At 37.9% G+C, this 7,881-nt stretch overlaps 1 pseudogene; it reads left to right on the top strand.

Moving 5' to 3' along the window:
- The first annotated feature begins 1,617 nt into the window (after positions 1-1,617).
- On the top strand, positions 1,618-7,609 carry LOC143596375 (cysteine protease RD19A-like; annotated as a pseudogene).
- Positions 7,610-7,881: the final 272 nt, after the last annotated feature.

Here is a 7,881-nt window from a genome sequence, read left to right as displayed (position 1 = left end):
TAAGTCTGGCCTAGCCATATTATTTGAGTCTGGGCTATCCAGATTATATTTGAGTCCGACCTACCTTTGAAAATTTTATAAAAAGCCTAAGAAATAAAGCAAGCATCAAAGTCTAAAACCCAACCTCTAACATCTTATAAATTGTCAAAGTTGGAACGGCCTTGAGCGGTGCCGCTGATGGGACGTGTGGATGTGAAATCGAAAAGGACAGAAGCAGGCAAGTTACAACCACGTTTCAATCAATTAAACAAGTTTGCTAGAACCATTTACTAATTAAAAGTTGTATTTAACTCTTGTTTAAGTTGGCTTGTGAGTTAAGTGTATGCAGCAAGTAGCAACTGATGTTTCTCCAAAGCAACCTAGCAAAACTTCTAAGCTTCGGCATGCTTTAAAATTGTATTCTTCTTCCTCTAGTTTCATATAAAATTATCATTTTAGCAAACATTGCGATAAAAGTTAAAAGAAAAGGACCATAATGTCCATTTGACAAATTAAAGAAATTAAATGACCATAATGTCCATTTGAATAGTTAAAGTAAACAAAATATCCATTTGAACCGTCATTACTCCTAATCCCTCAATTTCGTTGACCCGCACATAATGTCCAACGAGATTTTCAGGATTTTTTTTTTTTGAAAGGGGGGCCATTTTACAAGATCTAATCACAAGGGGGGCTGGAAATTTTTTTTTTCAAAAGAGGGGTTACCTCCCTTTGTAATGGCGGGGAGTTTGATATGTAATAGGGGTGTTAGTCAATGACAGGTGGGTTTGATATGTACGAGGTTCTCCCCTCCCTTAGAAATGGCGGTGGGCTTGAAAAAATGGTTTCCCCTCCATTCTCAATGGCGAGGACTGCAAAATGATACTCCCCTCCCTTTGTAATGGCGGGGAGTTTGAAAAAGATATCTCCCTCCCTTTTAAAGTTTGCCCGACGTTTGAAAAGCCATTTCATCTTTTTTAGACTCCCCTCCGTTACAAATGGAGGGGAGATACCTTTTTCAGACTCCCCGCCATTACAAAGGGAGGGGGGTATCATTTTGCAGTCCTCGCCATTGAGAATGGAGGGGAGACCACTTTTTCAAACCCACCGTCATTTCTAAGAGAGGGGAGAACCTCGTAATCAAACCCACCTGCCAATGACTGACACCTCTATTACATATCAAACTTGCCGCCGTTACAAAGGGAGGTAACCCCTCTTTTGAAAAAAAAAATTTCCAGCCCCCCTTTAAAAAAAATCGATTTTCAGCCAACCAATCACTTGTCCAAAAATATCGCCGAGCGCCTGAAAAGTTTTGTCAGGAGAACTTGATAAATCTCGTCAAACGCCTAAAAATCTCTTAGTTTTTGACACATGATAAATCTGACTAGTTAAAAATCATGTCGTTTAATAATTAAAAAGTGATCGGGTCTACGAGGTTTACTAGTATATTTTAGCAATTGTTTGGTCAAATAAACATTTTTGTCTATATCATCTTCCAAAAATTATGCAACTTAATACAAACCAGCCAATGATTATCTACCACGTGTCAACTTCTCACTGGGTGCATGGGACCACCTCTACGTTCCCTTCCAAGCCATGGCCACCTTGACCTACATTGTACCTATAACTCTATATACACACACATATACCACATTGTATCTATATGTTTATAATTATTTTACTCTTTTCATGGACTGTCGATTCTCTCTTCTCACTTTCTTTATATTCCTCTCTGGAGTCGTCGCCACCGCTGACTCTGGTGATAATATATTCATCCGTCAGGTGGTTGACAATAAAACCCACCACTTCGAGGCCTTCAAACGTAAGTTTGGCAAGTCCTATGCTTCCCAGGAGGAGCATGATTACAGGTTATCTGTTTTTACAGCTAATTTGCGCCGAGCTTAGCGTAACCAGAATCTTGATCCATCGGCGGTCCACGGAGTTACTCAGTTCTCCGATATGACCCAGAGGAGTTTCATAAACACCTCGGATTGAGGTCTCGTGTTAAGTTCCCCTCTGATGCCGGCAAAGCTCCCATCCTTCTGACGGATAATCTTATAGAAAATTTTGATTGGCGCGATCATCGTGCTATCACCAGCGTCAAGAATCAGGTAGTATTATTTGTAAGGGTGTACATGGGTCAGTTTCAAAGTCATAACAATATAAAACATATATGATTTGGATTTTAGTTTTTGAAAATCGTTCGTTTGGTATTTGGATTTATGGTTTGGTTTTGAAATTTTTGGACCGATAATAAGTCGAGCCTAAATCTTTAAACAAACAAGCTAAAATGTTCGTGTTACGTAACTAGTTATTAAATTCCTATAAATTACTTAATATCCAAAATAAAAAAAATGAAAATCCATATCGGTTTGGTTTGGTTTGGTTTTAACTACAAGCAAAACCAAAAGTAATTTCTGTTTTTCGCAAAAACATAAAACGAAATTGTCGTTTTTCTTGTTTGGACTAGGTAATTTCGATTTTCTGCATACTCGTCTGCCGGCCCAAGTTTGAAAAAGAAAATACCAATAAAACCTTGTCACGTAAGCAATTACATCGACAGGTTGAGATCTATGGGTCAAATTCACACCAAGATGAAAATCCCAAATTCACACCAAGATGAAAATCCAAGACAAAAAGTCATAGGGGGAATTTTGCACCAAGAAATGTCTATAGAAACTAAAAAAATAAAAATATCAATGTTTATTTTGTTAAATTAACCATTAAATTAAACTACAAATTTGGTGAACTTTTTTGATAATCATATAAATCTTGCACAAAGGATTCATCTCTTGTAATGGTGATTGAAATCAGGGTTCATATGGATCATGCTGGACATTTAGCACAACCGGGGCATTAGAAGGTGTTAATTTCCTGGCTACCGGGAAGCTCGAGAGCCTTAACGAACAACAACTTGTTGATTGTGATCGCGAGGTTCCATTGATCATAATCTAATCCAATTAATATTATTTTATCATTTATCCTCTAATCTCATTAATTATTATCTACAGTGTGATCCAGAAGAATAAGGATCATGTGACGCTAGGTGCAACGGCAGTCTCATGAACACCGCACCGAAACGCCAAAGGAGGTGGAGTCCCCGTCCCGGGGACACGCCAGGGACGGAAGCGCCGCCGAAACGTTTCCCGACCATTTCTGAAAATTGGGGACGGGTGTAATACGTATCTGGGCTTTGGGTACGGCGTGTTTGAAGTTTCCGAAACGGAGATTCCAGAGGAGATTCCGGCACCGGAGTAGTAGGAAGAAGAAGGAAGATTTTTTTTTAGGTTTAAACTAAGTTTATGTTTTTTAGCATTTAACCCCTTTATGTTTCATTTGTATGAATTTAATCCTTAAAACTTTTAAACTTTCATATAAAAAGGTGTTTTTTTCTTTAATCTAGTCTCTTTAGGTTTGTATATTTCATTTGTAACCCTAGATTTTAATTAACGTATTCAATTCTTAAACAATATATAAACAGGGGAAGGTTATCATACAAAGTGAAAAATCGTACTAAACGTGAGAACTGAACAAAAATTGAATTTTGGGCGATGGCATAATCGTAAATAACAAGAAATTGATTCTTCACCCTTCAGAAATACAATTGCTCAGCATCTTCATCAATTTTAATCACTTCCATCAAATTGTTTCTCAAATTCCATCAAAATCGCCCCGCATCGTCATCAAATTAGTTTGATTTTAGAACCATCAGCTAATTTAATTTTAGAACCATCAGATAATTTGATTTTAGAACCAAAATCATGAGTCGCACACCTCAATTTAAGTTCTGCGATCGTTCAATTGAACCCACGTAATGCGCTAACCAGGCGATTATAGATTCAGAAGTATTAGGGTTTTTAAAGGATATTCAGATGGAGAAGAAGATAGGATAATTACTCTACTAGAGTAATTTTTTTTATATAACTAGAGTAATAATGAAATCAAACAAATTACCACAAACTAATCTAGAATTGATGAGCGAACCATCAAGGAACCAAACCCCCTTGTTTCACAAATTACTTTACTTTATAAATGTTTATTACTCTAGTTGCAATATAAAATTACACTACTTGAAATTGAAAATTACTCTACTTATAATATAAAATTGCATTACTTGAAATTGAAAATTACTCTATTTGTAATAAAATTACACTACTTGAAATTGAAAACCAATATACTTATAATATAAAATTACGCTACTTAAAATTGAAAATTACTCTAGTTTATGTTTACTCACAAAACCAGTAACATGATTACTCTACTTATGATAAAAATTACTCTAGTTACATGTTTAGGTCATAATATTCAAATATATAATTATTCTACTTAAGAAAATAATTACTCTAAGTATCATTTGAAAACCTTTGAAGCGTAATAACCAGCAACTATTATACTCTGTTTTTTGAACCTTTTGTTGTTTTAAAAAATCTATGTTGCAAGCTTCAAATCATCAATCAATTTCATTTGCAAAAAGAAGTAGCTAATTAGTTCAATTCACAAGTTTTAATTGATGGATTAGTATAAATTGTAAGCATCAATTTGTCTCTGTAGTGAACTTTTGTTCATGAAATTGATTTATTTAATTGATCGATTGATTATGTATTACAGTTGAATGATTGATATGGTATCTACAACCGGTCGATTAGGTAATTTATATTTAATCTATTGCTTTGAAAGCTTTAATTGATCGATATGTTTGAAGCATGAAGATGAAAAAGAGGAAACCTTTTAATTACAAAAATGCCATCGTAAAAAATTTGTAAATCCTTCAGTTCGCACGTTTTGTATAATATTTTTATTTGTATTTGATCCAACCTCTATATATATATATATTGGACTCTGTTTAATATATTTGTATTTTTTTTATATTCTTTTTTGCGTACCGTTGCCGTACCCGTATCTCGGATTTTGATTTTTGCCATTTCCTGTACTCGTAACATCCCCGTATCCTGGTCCCGTACCCGTTCCCGTGCTACTTTAGTTACACTTGATCCGACCTCGGAACTTGCAAATTCAACAAATGCAAGGTGGTTGCATCCGTGGCTAACTTCAGTGTAGTGTCACTAGATGAAGACCAAATTGCTGCAAATCTGGTTAAACATGGTCCGCTAGCTATGGCTATTAATGCGGCTTACATGCAAACCTATATCGGCGGGGTCTCATGTCTGTTTGTGTGCACGAAGAGGCTAGACCATGGGGTGTTATTGGTTGGTTATGGTGCGATGGGCCATGCGCCCATAAGAATGAAGGATAAGCCATATTGGATTATTAAGAACTCGTGGAGTGAGAATTGGGGAGAAAAAGGGTATTGCAAGATCTGCAAGGGTCATAATGTGATAAGAACCGAAATTAAGAACTTGATTACTGAAATTGAAATGGATAGTGACCCGATTCGAGATGGGTGATCTCCAGTTTACAAGGTTAACAAACCCTAATTTTAATAAACAAAAACATCGACATCATCCACAAAATGCAGAAAACAAGACTTAAAACTAAAATTGAGGTGGGAACAGTTATGAATTATGGTGGGAACGGTTATGGGTTGAACTCCCCACTTCCAGACATCATGGGTCACCCTTGTTTCCCTCCATTTAGCTTCAAATGGGCCTGACCCGGTTCAGCTTAGCCCAAACCTAGAGTTGGGTTCATATCAATGCAACCTGCCAGGAGAATCGACTTGTCCTCAAGTCGAGCAACCGAAAACGGAGCCCCTGGTCCAGTGGTGTGCGTTTCAAAGGGTTCAATAGTGAGGTGGCTAAACGTAGACGGCTGCTGATGACCCGGTGGGAGTCCTTGTAGCTTGTAGTCCTTACCATTGATAGTAAACTTCAAAAACATCTCTTTCCAATTTGCTTGAACCGTGTTAAGTGTGGCTAACCATTGAATTCCGAGTACCACATCTGCCCCTCCTAACGAAAACGGGTAGAAATCTTGTGTGATTTTGAGTCCTGATATCTGTAGCGAAACATCCCGGAAAACACGGCTGCATCTAATGACGTCACCATTTCCAATTTGAATTCCAAACGCGGGTACTAACTAGGAGGTCAGGTTTAATTCATGGACCAAAGTGTCAGCTATGAAGTTGTGAGTTGACCCACTGTCAACCAAGATCAGTACTTCTATAGAACCGAGTATACCATGAATCTTCATGGTAGTGTTGGTCGATTTACCTAGCAGGGCATGTAGACTTATTCTAGCAAAATCATCTCCCGACTCCTCTTGTTCTCTCTCTTTGGAAATAATCTGATTTTCTGTTGTATCCGCCATCTCCAGCAATTTGAATGTACCCACCTTGCATCGGTGACTAGGACTATACTTGTCACCACATTTAAAACATTCCCCCCTTACAACCCGGGCTTGTTTCTCAGTATCGGATAGATGAAAATACGGTTTCTGCTGTATAGTAGAAGGGTTAACCGGGGTCGAGGTTTGAGGTTCAGGTTTTAAATGGTTCAAAGGGGAAATTACGGGTGACCCTTTATCGGTGCGGGTGTGGCTGATTTTAGACTCGTATTCGAGAGCTAAACTCATGGCCTTGAAGACCGTTTTTGGTTTATGAATCCTGACATTCGCTTTGAGTTCTTCTTTGAAACCGTTGAGACAAACAGCGAGGAGGCAATGTTCTGGCCAATTGGTAACGCGGGACGACCTTTTGGCAAATTCTTGACGATACTCTTGTACATTTCCGTTTTGTTTGATACTGCACAGATGTTCATCTGGGTTTTGGAATTCTGCAGGTCCAAAATTTTTCTGAAGGTCATGGACTAGATCTTCCCAGAACTCGATTTCCCGATCAGTCGAAAGCCACGAGTAAAAATCCAACGCGTCTCCTTCCAAGTGCATTGAAGTCACGTCAACCTTGTCTTCCTCGGGTATGTTGTAGTAACGAAAATATTTTTCAGCTTTTAGTACCCACCCACGAGGGTCCCCATCACTGAAAGTTGGAAAATCGATTTTGTTGTAACGACGATAACTGCTTCCCGACGAATCTGCATCAACAAATCTACTAGACCCCCCTCCGAATTTCTCATTCTTGTCGCGTGCTTTCAGAGCAGCGACTTCAGTTTGTAAGGATTCCATGGAGGCTGCAATGGCTGCCAATTGGATAGCCACAGTGTCAGGGTTCGTTTGGTTTGGGTCTGAATTACTTCGGGTTTGAGGAGCCATTTTGTTTCAAAAATTGACTACAGAGACGGGAATTAAAGGTTGGATTTGGAGTTGCAAAGAGTGGGGCTTCCTGGCAATGAACCAAATGATAAGAACCGAAATTAAGAACTTGATTACTGAAATTGAAATGGATAGTGACCCGATTCGAGATGGGTGATCTCCAGTTTACAAGGTTAAAAAACCCTAATTTTAATAAACAAAAACATCGACATCATCCACAAAATGCAGAAAACAAGACTTAAAACTAAAATTGAGGTGGGAACAGTTATGAATTATGGTGGGAACGATTATGGGTTGAACTCCCCACTTCCAGACATCATGGGTCACCCTTGTTTCCCTCCATTTAGCTTCAAATGGGCCTGATCCGGTTCAGCTTGGCCCAAACCTAGAGTTGGGTTCGTATCATAATGTTTGTGGAGTCGATTCGATGATGTCGACTGTCATTGCGGTTCGCCATCACTAATCTGTTGATATTATTGTGAGGCTTTCATCATGTATGTAAGAATTGTTGATGAAATATAAATATTGTGCAAATGATTGATTTGAGTTTATGGCTTTATTCATCCTCTATACCTATTTACTTATACATGAAAAAAAAACCTAAAATATCCAATACAATAATGGCTTATCATACATTACGTAGGAGAATACGCATGCCGTTGATTTAAAAAAGCACATGGTGACAAAATTGGAAATTCATTAAATTCCGTTTTTGTTCTGATTAACCGTACGCTT

Source organism: Bidens hawaiensis, unplaced genomic scaffold, assembly GCF_021521415.1.
Source record: "Bidens hawaiensis isolate Kalapana, Puna unplaced genomic scaffold, B.hawaiensis_p1.1 tig00046309_1, whole genome shotgun sequence".
NCBI lineage: Eukaryota > Viridiplantae > Streptophyta > Magnoliopsida > Asterales > Asteraceae > Bidens > Bidens hawaiensis.
The sequence above is the reverse complement of the archived record's forward strand: the minus strand, read 5'-3'. Positions and strand labels throughout refer to the sequence as shown.